This window comes from Phyllobates terribilis, unplaced genomic scaffold, assembly GCF_046119375.1.
Source record: "Phyllobates terribilis strain yellow unplaced genomic scaffold, ASM4611937v1 Scaffold_5__5_contigs__length_657084704, whole genome shotgun sequence".
Taxonomy (NCBI): Eukaryota; Metazoa; Chordata; class Amphibia; order Anura; family Dendrobatidae; genus Phyllobates; species Phyllobates terribilis.
The window spans coordinates 528207013-528227305 of NW_027362765.1; the positions used below are offsets into that span (position 1 = coordinate 528207013).

At 44.7% G+C, this 20293-nt stretch overlaps 1 protein-coding gene across 2 annotated transcripts in view; it reads left to right on the top strand.

Annotated features, from left to right (window-relative positions):
* The window catches only part of WNT8B (Wnt family member 8B), a 154805-nt gene that overhangs the window by 125455 nt on the left and 9057 nt on the right, over positions 1-20293 (top strand). The gene's annotated exons all lie outside the window — the stretch shown is intronic.

The following is a 20293-nucleotide window of genomic DNA, read 5'->3' on the forward strand; positions in this document are numbered from 1 at the left end:
ACCTTTTTCGACAGAAAAAAATACATGTTGTTAAAGTATGGCTTTGCAATTCATTTGGTGTCCAAAAATTAATGCAAGATCAGGAGCAGCCAGTCTTATATGACGTTATTAAGCATTGGGTAGTCAAGAAGTCTAGCCAGGGTTACCATATTTCTAAGAACTAGTCTCTTTGTGGCCTGCATGGGTCTTTTTAAAGGGAATCTGTCACCACTTTGGAGTTATCAGACCTCTACTATGGCCATACAGGGTATAGAAAAGTGAATCTATACATACCTGTATCGCCCATAGTAGAGGTTTGATTGCAGAGAAAAGCGGTTTAATTAATTCTATTTTGCACAGGTTTGGCGTCCGAGGGACGCCAAGCCATCCCCGCCTATGTGCTTATTATTCCCCCAAATCCCCGCCTATGTGCTTAATTATCATATTGCCCCCCTCCTCTGCACATCACAGGGCCCTGTGACAGGTCTTGCACTGTGCTCCCTGACTCCCCGGGCATACGCAAAGCGCCGCTCACATAGAGCGCGCTTTGCTTCATCCCGGCCCCGTCTCTCCATGCACTGCGCCGCAGGTTTCTATTGCGCAGGCACCGGAGAGTCACTGTCACTTCCCGGCACCTGCGCAATAGAACCCTGCAGCGCAGTGCACAGGCAGACGGGGCCGGGATGAAGCAAGGCGATGTTTATGAGCGGCACTTTACGCATGCCCGGGAAGTCAAGGAGCACAGTGCACGTCACAGGGCCCTATGACATGCAGTGGCGGGGGGGATATGATAATTAAGCATATAGGTGGGGATTTGGGGGAATAATAAGCACATAGGTGGGATTGCTTGGCGTCTGGGGGACTCCAAGCCTGTACAAAATAGAATTGATTAAATCGCTTTTCTCTGCAATCAAACCTCTACTATGGGCCATACAGGTAAGTATAGATTTGCTTTTCTATACCCTCTATGGCCATAGTAGAGGTCTGATAGCTCCAAAGTGGTGACAGATTCCCTTTAAAAGACATTATTTTATATGTACAGTCAAGAAACAACAATAAAGATAGCTTTAGTTTTCTATTGAGAAAATACAAAATAAATCATATAACTTGGATTGATTTTATAGGCCTGTTTTCTGACGAGGTGATTTTTTTCCCCGGTATTACGTTTTATTGGATTTTTTTTAACAACACTAATGCAATATACAACCCTATTCCAAAAAAGTTGGGATATGTGTGTATGATGTAAAGAAAACTATAATGCAATGATTTGGAAATCTCTTATAGCCATATTTTATTCACAACAGAACATATAACACAGATCAGAAAGTGAATGTTAGACATTTTTCCATTTCATTTAACTCATTTAGAAATTGACGGCAGCAACGCAACTAAAAAAAAGATGGGACAGAACCATTTCTAACATTGTGTCGCATCACCTCTTCTTTTTAAAACAGTCTGAAAACATATCGGAAGTGAAGAGACCAATTGCTGGAGTTTTGGGAGAGGAATATTGTACCATTTTTGTCTGATGTTGGATTCTAGCTGCTCCACAGTCCTGGGTCTTTGCCAGATTTTTTATTTCATAATGCCTCAAATATTTTCTATTGGTAAAAGGTCTGGACTGCGGGAGGCCAGTTCATCATCCAAACTCTTCTTCTGTGAATCCATGCTGTTGAGATAGATGCAGTATATGGTTTCGCATTGTTTTGCTGAAATATTCAAGATCTTACCAGAAGAAGACATTGTCTGGATGGGAACATATGTTATTCTAAAACTTCTATGTAATGGTCATCATTGATAGTGCCTTTCAAGAAGCGTAACCCCATAATATTGGAGATGCAGTCTTTTGAACGCTGAGTTGATAACAAGCTGGATGGCCCTTCTCCTCTTGAGTCTGCAGGACACGAAGTCCGTGGTTTCCATAAAGAATTTAAAATTTTGATTCAGCTGACCACAGACCAGTTTTCCATTTTACTTTTTATTTTAAATGAGCTTTGGCCCAAAGAAGACAGCTGTGTTTCTGGTGTTGATATATGGCTAACTGTTTTCACAATCAATGATTTCTGGAAGTGTTCATGCAGTGATTTGCATGACCGAATCATGCTCCTGTTTTAGTGCAGTGTCACCTGAGGGCCTGTAGATCATGAGCATCCAATATTGAGTGTCGGTTTTGTCCTTTGTGCACATAGATTTCTCCAGAATCGCTGAATCTTTTGATGATATTATGTACTGTAGATGGTGGGATACTCAAAGTCTTTGCAATTTTATTTTAGAGAATATTTTTTTTTAAATTGTATCACGATTTTTAGGCGCAGTTGTTCACAGATTGGTGAACCTCTGGCCATATTTGCTGCCCATCCTTGGAAAAATATCTAACTTTCACCTTTTGATCTGTGATCGATGTTCTGTTGTGAACAAAATATGACTATAAAATTTCCAAATTATTGCGTTCTAGTTTTCTTCACATTTTACACAGTATTCCAATTTTTGGGGGAATTGAGGTTGCACATACAATAGCAGAAGATAATCATACAAAAAGAAAAAGGAATCCGTTTGACATTATCACATGTAGAAACAATAAATAACTTACATTTCTCATAACAGTATACAAAAGGAGATCAAACAAGAGAAAATATTTAATAAACAAGTAACAACTTTTTTTTTCTATTGTATTATATAGGTTTTGTTAATCATTACCATAGCACTATAACACAAGATTATTGGGAAAGTTTCAAATACCCGCTTTCTCGTTAAGAGTCTCATGGTGACCATGTGTATAGATAAATAAATTAGTGAGGAACCAACAGTCTCAGGAAGGCCAAACTTTCTCTTTGTATATCCTCATTATAAAAGTGGTGCTAATAAACAGCTGAAGGAAATTGCTCCTAATGTAGATTGGTTATCTACTATCTAGACTAGGGACAGCAAAGTGTCGCAATGGAAATGCAATATTTCAATGTCATCTCTATAATAATCCGACTTCAAAACTATCTAAGTATATACCTTTGATTGGGTGGACATAATTGCTTCAGTGGTTTCAAGCGTCATGATTTTTCAGCTTTGGGAACCACAAAAATGTACGATCAACCCAACTTCTGGATATATTATAGCCATGTCTGGTGCGTGCAGGATGGTGAAAATATGGTCTGAAATATGGTGGTCAGATTATTAAACCAGAATGTTCCTATGGGAAAATATTACATAAATTAGAAGTGTGTCCTGAAACTGTCATTCCTTGAATATAATTAGCCATTCTCCTATCACATGATCATGAGCGGTGGGGGGCATCTGGATGGGACCCTTTAATCTCTTAGCGCAATATCATGTACATGTACGTGATTGCAGGGGTGAACTCATGTGGAGAGGGCTCAGGAGCTGAGCTCTCCATACATGGCAGATACCGGCTATTAAATATCCAGCGTCTGTCTCTAATAGCCGCAGCCTGAACTAGGCTCCAGCCAAGGCAGTTAACCATTTAAATGCCGCTGTCAACCTTTGACAGTGGCATTTAAATGAAAACCATACCGATCCTCCCGTGTGAGCCCCTTGATGTGATCACGGAGCGTTGATTTTTCACAATGACAGGGACCTGCTGAAGGCAGGGCTTGAAGTTTAGCCTCTGAGATGTTAAGAAGTAATGTATCAGTCTTGATAGTATTCATTTTATATCCAGGCAACTGAGTATATTGGTCTAGTGTTAGATGAATAATAGTTAGAGAGGTGAAAGGGTATATCACAGTTAGCAGAATGTCATCTGCACGCTGTTTTGAAAGGTTTATCTTTCATGTGAATCCTTTTATATCTAGATAAGCCTTAATCTGAGCAGCCAACGGCTCTAAACTGAGCATGTACAGAAGAGCGGATAGCAGACATCCCTGATTGGTATTGAGACAAACACCTGATAAAAGTGCATGAGGTACATGCACTAAAGGCTTCGGAATAGACGCCACCCAAGGCTCTGACAAAAGTCTCCGAGAAGCCAAAGTGATACAGTGTGAGAAATGAAAAAGACTTGTTAAGGCAGTCAAAGGCATTTTCTGCATCTAGGCGAAAAAGTACAGACTCCCCTCCACCCTGGTTAGCCAAGTGCACTATCCGCCTGGTGTTATATCCCTCCTGTTGCAAAAAGAACAAATCCGACCTGCTTGTTAAAGACGAGATGGGGAAGCCAGCAGCTGAAAAGTTTAGCTAACAGTTTAGTGAAGAAGATCTGAAGATTAGAATTTGGAAGCCTTAAGGACGATAGCTTGTATACTCCGATTGGTCCTTCCCTGGTTTGGGGACTACTGTAATAAAAGAAAAGAGTAGTATTATATCTGGAATATGATCACCTTCCATAAATGATGTAAAACAAATTAATTATATAAGGAGAACTTACTTCTGTGTTTTATAATATATATGGTGATTCCATCTAGACCTCGTAACTTATGTCCTGGTAGTTCTTAATGATCATTCCCAGCTCAATCATAGTGATAGACTGGTTCAAGGCCTTTTAGGGCAGTTTAGGCAAAAACAAAAGGACAGGCAGTTGTCCAAGAACTTATTCCTCACTTATTCAGCAGCGAGAAGGGTTGAAGAAAGTGAGTATATTCATACTATCTTTTTCTAATGTAAAAAACATTTTTTTTTACTTTTGAAAGAGGGTCTAAGCAGGGTTCTTGAATTAATTATTCATATTAGGAGGGTTTTGGTAGGATGGCTAGTTAACTGTGATACTGCTAATCTCAAATCTCCCTCACAGGCGAGATATCGCAATTTGGCATCTTTTCTTCATTTAGAAGAGAGTGTAATGCAGTCACCTCTAAATTCTGTTTTGGGGGCTTTCCATAGAATCGAGATTGATGAAGCAGTTGGAGTGTTCTCTGAAAAATAATGGAACAGGGATTTCCGCAATTCCATTGTGAGGGAATTAGATAGAAGGGATTCATTCAGTCACCAATGAGCCAAGCGAGATGGAGGGAGGGAAAGCTCTAATTCCAAAATAACTGGAGTTTGGTCTGAGCACAAGATTAGACCTACACATGCACCGCTCAAGGCTCGTAGTGTGAGTATGTTTAAAAAAAAGTCTGTGCAACTGTGTGTACAATGGGGATGAGAGTAAAATATATATTCTCGGGCTGTGTGACTATCTACTCTCCATAAGTCATACAATATATGAGAACAGTTACGTTTTTGGAAACCTGCTGACATGCAGGAGACATTTTGACTGGCGGTAGAGAAAGACAAAGCTAGCTTATCTCTCACTTCTGAGAATGACATACAGAGCCTTGAAAAAGTATTCATACCCTGTGAACTTTTCCACATTTTTTTACTTTACACCCACAAACGTAAATGTATTTTATGTGATATAACAACACAAAGTAGCAAGTATTTGTGAAATGTAAAGGAAATGATACATGGTTTTCTAAATTCTTTAAAAATGTAAATCTGAAAATTGTTATGTGCACTTGAATTCATCCCCCTATAGTCTGATACCCTTAGATAAAATCCTGATTAATCAATTGCCCTCCTGAATCAATACTTTGCAGGACCTCCTTTCGCTGCAGTTACTACAGCAGGTCTTTTCGGGTATGTCTTCACCAGCTTTGCAGATCTAGTGGCTGAAATTTTTTCCCATTCTTCTTTGCAAACTAGCTCTATCTCCATGAGATTGAATAGAGAACATCAGTGAACAGCAATTTTCAAGTCTTTCCACAGATTCTCAATGGGATTTAGGTCTGAACTGTTACTGGGCCATTCCATTGTAGCTCAGGAAGAATGTTTAGGGTCGCTGTCCTGCTGGAAGGTGTACCTACTCTCCAGTCTCGAGTCTTTTGCACCCTCTAACAGTTTTTTCCTGCAGGACTACCCTGCATTTAGCACTCTGACCAGCTTCCCTATGCCTGCTGAAGAAAAGCATCCCCACATCATGATGCTACCACCACCATGTTTGACGTTGGGGAGGGTGTTTTCAGGGTGATGTCCAGCGTTAGTTTTCCGTGTTTTGCATTTAGCCCAAAAAGTTCTTCTTTGATCTCATCTGACCAGAGCACCTTCTTCCACAAGCTAGCTGTATTCCTTACATGGCTTTTTTTTCAAACTACAAAACTTCTTATGACTTGCTTTCAAAATGGCTTTCTTTTTGCTACCCTTCCATAAAGGCCAGATTTTTGGAGTATATGACTAATAATTGTCCTGTGGACAGATTCTCCCACCTGAGCTATGGATCTCTACAGCTCCTCTAGAGTGACCATGGGCCTTTTGGCTGTTTCTCTAATTAGTGCTCTCCTTGCTTGGTTTGTTTGTAGTTGTGCCATACGCCCTAATTTTTTGGATGCTGGATTGGACAGTGCGCAGTGAGATGTTCAGATCTTGGGCTATTTTTTATAACCTAACCATGCTTTACTCTTCTCCACAATTTTATCCCTGACCTGTCTGGCGTGTTCCTTGGTTTTCATTATGCTGTTTGATCCCTAATATTCTGAAACAAACCTCTGAAGCCTTCACAGAATAACTGTAGTTATATTGAGAGTAAATTACACACAGGTGGACTGACTTTATTAATTATGTGACTTCTTTAGACAATTGATTATTCAGGATTTTATTTAAGGGTGTCAGACTACTGGGGGCTGAATATAAATGCACGTCACAATTTTTAGATTTATATTTTTAAAATATTTAGAAAACCATGTTTCTTTTCCTTTACTCTTCACAAATACTTGTTACTTTGTGTTGGTAAATCACATAAAATCCCCCCAAAATACATTTACGTTTGTGGGTGTAACATGAAAAATATGGAAAAGTTCACGGGGTATGAATACTTTTTCAAGGCACTGGATTAACATAACCACCAATGATATAACCTCCTCATAGAAACAGTGAATAGACTCAAGATATTGAATTAAATATATAGTTTATTTATTAATACATAGGGATAAAAATAGAACAAGGGAAGAATGGGAAATTACCCGGGAAAATACATGATCCCAGAAAAAGAATGTGGGGAATAGGTATATAAAATAGATAACGGTATCCCTGAATGAATATAGTATAAATATATATTGATATAAATATAGCAGCAAGTATATATACAAAACATTTAAATATATAAACACAAAAAATAATTCCAAGTGGATAGTTTACATATACCGTAATCATGTTGTGAAACATATATCAACAAGCCGCTATACAGCTCCATCAGCCGAAAAAATAAAAAAGTTATAGCTCTCAGAATAAAGCGATACAAAAAAAAATTATTTTTTCTATAAAATAGTTTTTATTGTGTAAAACCACCAAGACATAAAAAAAAATATAAATGTAGTGTCGCTGTAAACGTACTGACCAGAAGAATAAAGCTGCCTTATCAATTTTACCACACACGGAACAGCATAAAAAAAACAAAAAAACAATTCCTGAATTGTTGGTTTTTGTTTATTCTGCCTCCCAAAAATCAGAATAGAAAGTGAACAAAAATGTCATTTGTCCGAAAATGGTACCAATAAAAACGCCAACTTGTCGGGCAAAAAACAAGCTCTTACATGACTCTGTCGGCCGAAATATGGAAAAATTATTGCAAAATCTAGACATTTTAAAAAAAAAGCGTCTTTTAGTGTGTGACAGCTGTCAAACATAAAAACCCGATATGAATCTGGTATCAATGTAATCGCACCGACCCGAAGAATAAAGTCGTCTAATCACTTATACCGCACGAGGAGCGGCATAAAAAATAAACTTTAGGGTTAGGGTTGTGCTAGGGTTAGGGTTGTGCTAGGGTTAGGGTTATGCTAGGGCTAGGGTTAGGATTGTGCTTGGGTTAGGGTTGTGATAGGTTTATTGTTGGGTTAGGGTTGTGCTAGGGTTAGGGCTGTGCTAGGGTTAGGGTTGTGCTAGGGTTAGGGCTGTGCTAGGGTTAGGGTTGTGCTAGGGTTAGAGTTGTGCTAGGGTTAGGGTTGTTCTAGGGTTGGGGTTAGGGTTGTGTCGGAGTTGGGATTTATTCAACAGTAAAGAAAAAAAATTACGACGATATGGCAACTGATGTTAAGCACAAGTGCTCGCTACTTGAATTTGCATCGGGTGCTCGGGTATGCACAAAGTATCGCGAGTGCTCGAGTGTCATGCTCCGCCTTATATGTTTCGCGGCTGTTATACAGACAAAAAAAAACTCACAGGGATTGCCTGCCATGCACAAGCGATCCCCGCGTTTTTTTTTTAGGTGTCTAACAACCATGAAACATGCGGGACGAGGACTCGAGCTTGTCACTCGAGCACCCGCAATACATGGTGCATACCCGAGTACCCGATGCAAACTCAAGTAGTGAGCACTTGAACTCAAGACTAATGACAACTTATTCAATATGATGACCTAATGTTATCAAATTCTGTGTTGTACCTCTGGGTTCAAAATGTTCACTATACCCCTTGATAAAACCCTTGAGGGGTCTAGTTTCCAAAATAGGGTCACTTGTGGGGGATTCCCACTGTTTAGGCACATCAGGGGCTCTCCAAACACGACATGGCGTCCGCTCTCGATTCAACTTTGCGTTCAAAAAGTTACACAGTGCTCCTTCCTTTCTGAACCCTGCCGTGCGCCCAAACAGTGTATTTTACTCACATATGGGGTATCAGCATACTCAGGAGAAATTGCACAACAGTTTTTGGGATCCATTTTCTCCTCTTACCCTTGTGAAAATAAAAAATTGGGGGCTAAAAGATCATTTTTATGGAAAAATTTTGATTTTTTTATTTTCACGGCTCTACGCTATAAACTTATGTGAAGCACCGGGAGGTTCAGGGTGCTAACCATACATCTAGAGAAGTTCCTTGAGGGGTCTATTTTGCAAAATGGGGTCAATTTTGGGCAGTTTCCACTGTCTAGGCACATCAGGGGCTCTCCAAATGCGACATGGCGTCCGCTAATTATTCAAGCAAATTTTACATTCAAAAAGTCAAATGGCGCTCCTTCCCTTCCAAACCCTGCTATGCGCCCAAACAGTGGTTTTCTCTCACATATGGGGTATCAGCTTACTCAGGAAAAATTGAAAAACAAATGGTATGGTACAATTTCTCCTGTTACCCTTATGAAAATGCAAAATTGGGGCCTGAAAAACATTTTTGTGGGAAAAATGTGAAAATGTTATTTTTACGGCTCAATGTTATAAACTTCTGTGAAGCACCTTGGGGTTCAAGGTGCTCACCACACATCTAGATAAGTTCCCTGAGGGGTATAGTTTTCAAAATGGTGTAATTTGTGGGGGGTTTCCACTGTTTAGGCACATCAGGTGCTCCCCAAACACGACATGGCGTCAGCTAATTATTCAAGCAAATTTTACATTCAAAAAGTCAAATAGCACTCCTTCCCTTCTGAGCCCTGCCGTGTGCCCAAACAGTGGTTTTCCCCCACATATGGGGTATCGGCGTATTCAGGAGCAATTGTACAACAAACTTTGTGGTCCAGTTTTTCTGTTACCCTTGCGAAAATAAAAAAAATTGGGTCTAAAGTAACATTTTTGTGAAAAAAAGTTAAATGTTCATTGTTTTCTTCCACATTCCAAAAATTCCTGTGAAGCACCTGAATGGTTATTAAACTTCTTAATGTGGTTTAGAGCACCTTGAGGGGTGAAGTAAATATACCATACCTGTGGACAAATTGGTACTCAATGTAATATGGATATTTTATTCAATCAAATAGACACATTTATAAAAATCACATAAAAAAGGGAAACATAAAAGCACAAATAACACATAACACATAATATAGAGGTTGTAGAAAATATAAATAGTGTGTGAACATGGCTGGGGGAATAGTATAATTTCATACTGGAATCAAGTCTATATAATGATATGCAGAATGCAGAGTGTAAACAGGATCATGATTAGTGATGAGCGAGTATGTTCGCTACTGCTCGGTGCTCGCCCGAGCATCTCACTGCTCAAGATGCTCGGCGCTCGCTGAGTATTTCCAGGATTGCTCGGCGGGAGCTCGGGTCTCCTCCCTGCATGTTTGGTGCTCTTTAGAGTGCCAATGAACATGCAGGGATTGCCTGCCACTCACTGTAATGCCGTAGCCATGTTGGTTGTGGCATTACAGTGATTGGCTGGCCGCACAGCGTCATCAGGTCTATATCAGAGCAGGCGCCGCCATGCTCGTCACAGTCACTCCGGAATCAGACAGTGTAGGGAGAGGTGCTGCTGAGCTAGAGGGAGATTTGCTTGTTTCTAGTTAGTGTAGGTGTACCAAACTATATTAGAGACACATATCCATCTCAACAAACAGTCCTTCTGAGGACTAATCCATCTGCAGAGATATCAGGCAGGCAGTGTATATAGCAGACTGCAGTGCATATAGCACAAGAGGCTACATTCCAGTTCTGTCTGCTGCTGCTGTTAGATATTTCTATAAATAGGCCCAGGTCTCAGGGGTCAGGAATAATTTTCTTTTGGATCTTAATCCTCATTATTTGCTTAAAAAGCTATCCAGAGAACACAGTTTTTCTGCGCCATTTGGTTGTTGGCACTGCAGAATACAGCAAGGTCCTTTCCATATTACAGCACTAAAAATCCAGCTATTTAAAACTTTGGTTTGTCCGTCACACGGATCACATATAATTGCGCTGAAAATACTGCCATTTCTGGCCTCCATTAAAAAAAATTTCAGTGTGTCAGTGAAGCAATTGACACCAGTTTGCTGTTAAAAATAGTTACCTACAGGCCAGGTACTTAAAACTGTGTTTTCTCCGTCACACGGATCACATATACGTTTTCAGAAAATACTGCCATTTCTGGCCTCCATTAAATTTTTTTTCAGTGTGTCAGCAAAGTTTTTGACACTGGTTTGCTGTTCAAACTAGTTACCTACAGGCCAGGCATTTAAAACTGTGTTTTCTCCATCACACCGATCACATATACGTTTTCAGAAAATATTGCCATTTCTGACCTCCATTAAAAATTTGTTTCAGTGTGTCAGTGAAGCAATTGACACCAGTTTGCTGTTCAAAATAGTTACCTACAGGCCAGGTATTTAAAACTGTGTTTTCTCCGTCACACGGATCACATATACGTTTTCAGAAAATACTGCCATTTCTGACCTCCATTAAAAATTTGTTTCAGTGTGTCAGCAAAGTTTTTGACACCGGTTTGCTTTTCAAAATAGTTACCTACAGGCCAGGTATTTAAAACTGTGTTTTCTCCGTCACACGGATCACATATACGTTTTCAGAAAATACTGCCATTTCTGACCTCCATTAAAAATTTGTTTCAGTGTGTCAGCAAAGTTTTTGACACCGGTTTGCTGTTCAAAATAGTTACCTACAAGCCAGGTATTCAAAACTGTGTTTTCTCCGTCACACGGATCACATATACTTTTTCAGAAAATATTGCCTTTTCTGAAATCCATTAAAAATTTGTTTCAGTGTGTCAGTTAAGCAATTGACACCAGTTTGCTGTTTAAAATAGTTACCTACAGGCCAGGTATTTAAAAGTGTGGTTTGTCCGTCACACAGATCACATATAAGTTCACTCCAAATTCAGTCATTTGTAGTGAGCGTGGAAGATATTGTCCTCCATTTAAAATGGGCAAGGCACGTGGCAAGGGACGGGGAACTGAACGTGATGGTGATGATGGTGCATGCAGAGGCCGAGGCTGTGGGCAAGCTGAAATTGTGCCACAAAAAACACCCACATCTTCTCTCTCGACCTTCCTGTCCCAATTAATAGGATACCGCAGAACACCACTATTGAACACAGAGCAGTGTGAAAAGGTTATTGGTTGGATAGCAGATAATGCTTCCAGTCACTTAGCCGCCACCACCACCACCACCTTGTCTTCCACACGGTCAAGTCTCAGTAGCTGTGAGTCTGGACCGCATATTCCTCACCCTGAACCTCCTTCCTCCCACCATGCCGAGTGCCCACAGACAACTGATCCCACACTTGGACACTCCGAAGAGCTGTTCACTTTTCCATTTATAGATTCGGGCCTCTCGCCCCATCCACTTGAAGCGAGGAGATCGCGTGAAACAATGCCCAAATATTTGAGCAGCCACGGTCACACGAAGGCGACGGTGGGAAAGTGTCACAAGAGGTGGACGATGATGAGACACAATTGCCAGAAAGTCAGGAGGAGGACCAGAGTGTGGAAGTGGAAGACGAGGTGGTGGATGATATGGTAACTGACCCAACCTGGCAGGAGGACATGCAGAGCGAGGACAGCAGCACACAGGGGGAGGGAGGCAGAGCACCCCAACAGGCAGGAGGAAGCAGTGTGGTGGCCGCAGAAAGAAGGCAGCAACTGTTCCCCGTAACACCAACACGAAGGAAGTTGCCAGTACAACTGTTAGGTCTTCCCGAGTCTGGTTGTTTTTTAAAGACTCTGCCGATAACCCCAAAAAGGCCATTTGCACCACCTGCCAGGCCAGCATCAGCAGGGGTGGCAAAACGACCAGCCTGACCACCACCAGCATGATCAAGCACATGGCAGCAAAGCACCCGACTTTGTGGGCTGAACCCCAGGGTCCAGGAACAGTGTCTGCGGGTGGCACCATTGCTTCTTCCACTGTTGTGTATGCAAGCCAATCCCCTGTCCATAGTGCATGCGAAGATGCCTCCTGCCCTCCACCTGTCGTTGCACACTCTCAAGTAGCAGCATCAGGAAGCACGTCCAAGTCCTTGTCCCAGTGCAGCATTCAGTTGTCCATACCCCAGTCCTTGGAACGCAAGCGCAAATACGCAGCCAACGCCCCACAGGCCACACTACTAAATTCCCACATTTCACGACTGCTTGCGCTCGAAATGTTGCCTTTTAGGCTCGTGGAGATGGAAGCATTCCGCAACCTGATGGCGGCGGCCATCCCTCGGTACTCGGTCCCCAGCCGCCACTATTTCTCCCGGTGTGCCGTCCCCGCATTACACAAGCACGTGTCCCAAAACATTAGCCGTGCCCTCAACAACGCAGTTACCTGGTAAGTTCACCTAACCACAGACACGTGGACAAGTGCTTGTGGGCAGGGAAGGTACATCTCGCTGACGGCACACTGGGTTAACATAGTGGAAACCGGGACCCAGTCAGACCTTGGGACGGAACACGTCCTCCCGACGCCAAGGATTGTGGGCCCTAGGTCAATCAGGGTTGCCCCCACGGTCTACAGCTCCTGCACCTCATCCTCCTCAGCCTCCTCCTCCTCTTCAGCCTCCATCTCCGAAATGACCACATCAGTCACAAGCTGGAAGCACTGCAGCACTGCCTCGGCCAAGTGGCAACAGGATGTGCTGAAGCTAATATGCTTAGGTGACAAACTGCACAATGCTGAAGAGTTGTGGACAGCTCTGAAAAAGCAGGCAGATCTGTGGCTCACACCGCTGAACCTACAGCCAGGCATGGTCGTGTGGGACAATTGCTGGAACCTGGTGGTGGCTCTGAGGCGAAGCGAGCTCACACACGTACCATGCCTGGCCCATGTGCTTAACTTCTTGGTTAAGCGGTTTCTCAAATCCTACCCGGAGCTTCCGGATCTGCTTGTTGAAGTACGCGGCCTGTGTGCCCATTTTAGAAAGTCACCTACAGCTTTCGCCGCCCTTGCCGTGTTTCAGCAGCATTTGCAGCTTCCGGCTCACGGACTGATATGTGATGTCCCCACGCATTGGAACTCTACACTTCAGATGTTGGGAAGGATTTGTGAGCAGAAGAGGGCAGTTGTTGAGTACCAGCATCAATAAGGCTGTCAGTATTCAGTTCAGACTCCACACATAAGACCTCAGGAGTGGACATGGATGTCAGACATATGTACCATCCTCCAAAACTTTGAGGACTCCACCAAGATGGTGAGCGGTGATGACGCCATAATTAGCATCACCATCCCGCTTCTCTGTCTTCTGAAATGCTCTCTGCTCACAATCAAAGAGGATGCATTGCAGGCAGAGATGGGGCAAGGAACCATACAGGGTGATTACACACAGTCCAGCCTCATCTCATCCCAATGTGGATTGGGTGACAATGAGGAAGAGGAGGAGGAAGAGGAAGAACAGGAGCTAGTTTCATGCGCTATAGACGGTACTACCTGCACAACTGTCATACCGTCTGTTCAGCGTGGATGGCCAGAGGACAGAGAGGAGGAGGAGGAGAGCATGATCAGTCATCCTCTTGGTGAGGACACGGAAGTCTTGCCTGTTAGTAGTCTGGCACGCATGGCTGAGTTTATGTTATGCTGCCTTTCCCATGACCCTCGCGTTCTCAAAATTTTGGGTGACAGTCATTACTGGTTGGTGACACTTCTAGACCCACGCTACAAGGAGAACTTTATATCTCTTATTCCTGAGGCGGACAGGTCTACAAAAATGGGGCAGTACCAGAAGGCCCTTGTTGTGGAACTATTAAAAAAATTCCCATCTGAAAACGCTGGCGGCAGAGGTCACAGTTCGTTGGACAACCAAGGAGTACAGGCGTGAGAGACAAAAATGCAATCCAGCAGAGGCAGGGGAACACTGTCAAAGTTCTGGGACAGTTTTCTCAGACCCTCCCATCGCACAGGCCCTGAGGTGCGGGGTACTCTCACAAGGAGTGCAAAGTTTGGGAAGATGCTGAGAGAGTACCTTGCCGACCGTACCAATGTCCTCCGTGATCCCTCTGTGCCTTATAATTATTGGGTATCCAAGCTGGATACGTGGAATGAACTGGCTCTCCACGCCTTGGATGTCCAAGGCTGCCCTGCCGCTAGTGTTTTATCAGAGCGGGTTTTAGTGCCGATGGTGGAATTATAACTGATAAGCGCATCCGCCTGTCAACTGAAAATGCTGACAGGCTGACTCTTATAAAAATGAACAAGGGCTGGATTGGGCCAGACTTCTCAACACCACCAAATGATAGCAGCGTAACATAAACTCAAATCCAGTGTCTTTTTTTGGGAGGTGTATTCCCATGCACCTTTTCACACCCACACATGGATATATGCTTCCTGATTTTGGCTATTTGCTCTTGTCCTCCTCCTTCTCCTCATCCTCATCCTCCACCACCATATCACCAGGGTGACCGTGGTCCGTGATGCAACACCCACATAATTTTTTTAAAGGGTGTTTATGATGCCCGTAAAAAAAAAAATGTATACAGTATGTTCATGTATACCCCCCAGGGGTAAATGTTTGTCAGCCCATACACTTAGTGCATGGGCATTACAAGTATAGGAGACCCGCTCCTTTCAAATGGGAAAATTTTTTATGAGGCCCTCTAAGTCTCTTCCAAGGGGCAGTGGAGTGTCTCTCAATTTTTGGCAGCCCTTGCATTCACTGCATAGGCCAACACTATGGAAGACCATCTCCTTTCTAATGGGAATTTGTCGTTACTGTGGCCCTGCTCTATGCGTCTTTAAATTCTTAGTGGGGTTTTTCCTAAATTTGGTCAGCCGTAGGACTCACTGCATACCCTGTAACTGTATAGCAGACTCTCTCCTTTCTAATGGGAATTTGTCGTTACTATGGCCCTGTTCTATGTGTCTTTACATTCTTAGTGGGGTTTTTCCTAAAATTGGTCAGCCGTTGGACTCACTGCATACACTGTAACTCTATAGCAGACCCTCTCCTTTCTAATGGGAACATGTCGTACTTGTTACTGTGGCCCTGCTCTATGTGTCTTTAAATTCTTAGTGGGGTTTTTCCTAAATTTGGTCAGCCGTTGGACTCACTGCATACCCTATAACTGTATAGCAGACTCTCTCCTTTCTAATGGGAATTTGTCATTACTGTGGCTCTGCTCTATGTGTCTTTAAATTCTTAGTGGGGTATTTCCTAAATTTGGTCAGCCGTTGGACTCACTGCATACCCTATAACTGTATAGCAGACTCTCTCCTTTCTAATGGGAATTTTTCGTGACTGTGGCCCTGCTCTATGTGTCTAAATTCTTGGTGGGGTTTTTCCTAAAATTGGTCAGCCGTTGGACTCACTGCATACCCTATAACTGTATAGCAGACCCTCTCCTTTCTAATGGGAACATATCGTACTTGTTACTATGGCCCTGCTCTATGTGTCTTTAAATTCTTAGTGGGGTTTTTCCTAAATTTGGTCAGCCGTTGGACTCACTGCATACCCTATAACTGTATAGCAGACCCTCTCCTTTCTAACAGGAACATGTCGTACTCGTTACTGTGGCCCTGCTCTATGTGTCTTTAAATTGTTAGTGGGGTTTTCCCCAAAATTTGGCAGCCCTTGCAGTCACAGCATGGGCATAACCACTATAGGAAATAATGGGAAAAAAATTTTTACTGAGACCCTCCTCTATGTCTCTTCAAAGGGGTATTGGGTTGCGTCTGAATTTTTGGCAGCCCTTGCAGTCACTGCATACGCAATAACAGTATAGGAAACCCACTCGTTAATAATGGGAACAACAAAGCATAGCCGGCTGATGGCTTTCTAACAATAGCGAGGGCCGACTGCTGGCCTTTTAAGAATAGTAAGGGCCGCCTGATGGCCCGATAAAAATAGGCTTTGTGACTTTCAGAGTCCCTCCATCATAAATGAAACTGGATGTGTCTGATGATGTGTCACAGACCACATTGCCAGATAAGGTTGTAAAATGTTAAAATGACATTTCCCGGTGAATGCATTTGTCTTAAAAAATAACGTAAAAAAAACCAAACAGTAGGATCTTTCTTTAGTATAAAAAAGCAGGGTCGCCAATGTAACCTCAATGTAATCACATTGTTCAGCTCCTGCACCTCCTCCTCCATTTCCGAAATGACCACATCAGTCACAAGCTGAAAGCACTGCAGCACTGCCTTGGTCAAGCGGCAACAGGCTGTGCTGAAGATAACATGCTTAATGCTTAGGTGACAAACCACCCAGCGCTGCAGAGTTGTTGAAAGCTGTAACACAGCAGCCTGATCTGTGTTATGCACACGCCCGGACTGACTGGCGTGTGCGGGTGTTGTGGTTCCACTGGACCATGAACCGGAGAGTGCCTGGAGGGGCGTGACTAAGTATCTGGCCGATCCGACCAAGATGGCACGACGGCATACGACGCCAGTGCACTAGGGAGAAACCGGGCAGAGGGACCAGGTGCTACTCCAGGTCAAACTCCGGACACGGGGGTTGACCCACACAGGGATTACTGGAACAGGCTGGTTAGGCTGGCGCACAGACTGGAGGGTATAGGCAGGCACGACTGGTATGCAGGCAGGCGGGTAAAGGCAAGCGCAGCTAGAGTGCAGACAGGGAGGCACTAGCAGGTAGGAACACAGGCGGGATAGGACCCAGTACACACTGGGACTCAGGAACAATACAGGCAGAGGGGTACAGGCAAGCACAGCTAGAGTGCAGACAGGGAGGCACTAGCAGGTAGGAACACAGGCGGGATAGGACCCAGTACACACTGGGACTCAGGAACAGGCAGGTTAGGCTGGCACAGACTGGTGGATGTAAGCAAACACGGCAGGTATGCAGATGGGTGGATACAGGCGAGTATGCAGGCAGGGAGGTACTGGCCGAAAGGACGGGCTGGAGCACAGAAAGGTTAAGACCCAGTACAGACTGGGTCACAGAACCGCAGATGCGGTAGACAACCACAGCAGAGAGGGAACGCCCGAAGCGGTGGGCAAGAACAGAGCAGGACGGGGCTGCAGGAGCAGCGAGCACAAGCAGGGCAGGACAGGACTGCCGGAGCAGCGGGCAGAAGCAGGGCAGGACAGGACTGCCGGAGCAGCGGGCAGAAGCAGGGCAGGACAGGACTGCCGGAGCAGCGGGCAGAAGCAGGGCAGGACAGGACTGCCGGAGCAGCGGGCAGAAGCAGGGCAGGACAGGACTGCCGGAGCAGCGGGCAGAAGCAGGGCAGGACAGGACTGCCGGAGCAGCGGGCAGAAGCAGGGCAGGACAGGACTGCTGGAGCAGTGAGCAAAAGGGTCAGAGCGGAGCAAGGCTGCCGGAGCAGTGAGCAAAAGGGTCAGAGCGGAGCAAGGCTGCGGAGCAGTGATCAAGGAGTCAGAGCAGGCTAGAACCGCCGGAGCGGTAAGCAAAGGAGTCAGAGCAGACTAGAACCGCCGGAGCGGTGAGCAAAGGAGTCAGAGCAGGCTAGAACCGCCGGAGCGGTGAGCAAAGGAGTTAGAGCAGGCTAGGCTGAGTAGGGGGGACAGGGCTCTGTTCACACGGAACAGACAGGAAGGGAAAGGCAGAGCCAGACACCCACAGGGTACTAGCAGAGAAGTAGCGAGTGGACCACAAACTCACAAACGGGAGTACAGAGACAACAAGCAGGAGTTAGGTACGAGTTCAGACTCTGCAGAAAAAGGAAGGGAACGGACATAGAGGCAAAACAGGTAAAGGATAGGAGAGAGTTCAGACTGGAACTGAGTGTACGGAGGAGACCGACACCGCAGCGGAATACAGGAGCGGGTCTGGGAATACGGCCCCCAGAGAGGCAGGACGAACAGGCAAGGAGCGTGTTCAGACAGGACAGACAAGATACAGGAGCGGGTCTAGGTAATCAGCCCCTAGAAGGCGGGAGGAACAGGCTAGGAGCGTGTTCAGACAGGTCAGACAAGATACAGGAACGGGTCTAGGTAATCGGCCCCTAGAAGGCAGGAGGAACAGGCTAGGAGCGTGTTCAGACAGGCCTGGAAATACAGCCTCCAGGATAGGCAGACAAGAGAACACAGAACGGGACCTGGCACCTTCAGAGTGCAAGCACACACTGAATGAAACACTATGCTCAGGCAGGAATAGATGGGAGCAGCTGAGCTATATACCAGGTAACAGACAGCAATAGGCTGAGGACGCACAAGGGGTGTGACCCACAGCAGGTACAAAAAGCAGGAAGTGATCGGGCGCCGCCCTTAAGCAGCAGAAACAGACACAAACAGACAGCATGGAGGGAAGCCAGAGAGACATTCTGGACTGGAGATCAAGTGCGCGCTCTTGCACAGTGGGAGATGGACCACCATGCAAGGACGCCGCCAGGTATGTTACAATCTGTAGCTCTCACCGCTGAACATACAGTCAGGCATGGTCGTGTGTGACAATGGGCGGAGCCTGGTGACGGAGAAATGACAGCTGGAGTAGATACGGTTTCCCTCTATGCCAATCCTTTCACCGAGCTAAAGAATATGGCTGTGGTGCAATACAACTCCCACTGAGAAGCTGTTTCAGATTGAAAAACAGCAACTGCAAAGTTTGCGCTATCATGAACTCTCCTGATGTAGAAGCCAGGGCACACCAGAGGATTCTTTGGTGGGACCGTCCAACCCTGCCGAGAAGCAGTCCTGGCTAAGAAAAGTGTGTAGGAAGGTTCCCGGACACTCTATGGCTGTTTTTTACTGAGGTGGAAACCCATGCAAACACGGGGAAAACATACAAAGTCCTTGCAGATGTTGTCCTTGCTGGGATTTGAACCCAGGATCCCAGTGCTGCAAGGCTTCAGTGCTAACCACTGATCCAATGTGCTGCCATTCACCCTCTAATATCTAACAGGCTGGAGAAACTTGCACCTACTGCCACTCTATCTTCAGCTCCTTTGCGAGAAACTAATGTATTTGGGCAGCCACTCAGTCTACCAAATAAAATTCCTGAGAAGGAAATTGGGGATGGCTTCGCTACTGGTACTGTGGGCAGTGCTAATACCATGGCGTCGTACCATAGTTTACTGGAAATATTCCAGGCTGGTAGGAGGCAAGCAAATTCCCACAGAAAAGTACCAGCAGTAATGTTCAGGGACCCGCGCTTATAAAAGGCAGAGACAACACCGGGAGAAATAGTGATGGCTGGGGACCGAGTATGAACACGGGGCATGAGGCATGAGGTTGTGAAAAACTTCTGCCTCCACGAGCCTAAAAGGCCACATTTCAAGTGCAAGCAGCTGCCCAGAAATCTGGCAGTTAGTATTGCGGCCTGTGGGTGGGTGGCTGGCTGCATACTTGCGCTTGCATTCCAAGTAATAGAAAACTAAGCAGATGGTGGCCTCTATCATCATCATGGCCTCACCTCGGCACTATGAACTCTCCTGAAGGAGAAGCCAGGGTCCACCGGAAGAGTCTCCGGTATTCTGGTGGGTCCGTCCAACCCTGCCGAGAAGCAGCCCTGGCTAAGAAAAGTGTGGGGGAAGGTTCCCGGACACTCTATGACTGCTTTTTCAATGTAGATCGGACATGCTTATGCATGTTATTTCTCAAACCGCATTGAAGATCAGGCCATTGCCCAACTCTGTAGTCATGAAATTAAATGCGCAACGAAAGAGTTTTGTGTGTCAAAGCACCACCGACAAGTACGAGTTGATGTTGGATGGGCTGCCATTGCTTCTACAACAAGCTGCATTAGAGGACTTCCTGGGAGAAATGGCACCCAGAGTAGATACGGTTTCCCTCTATGC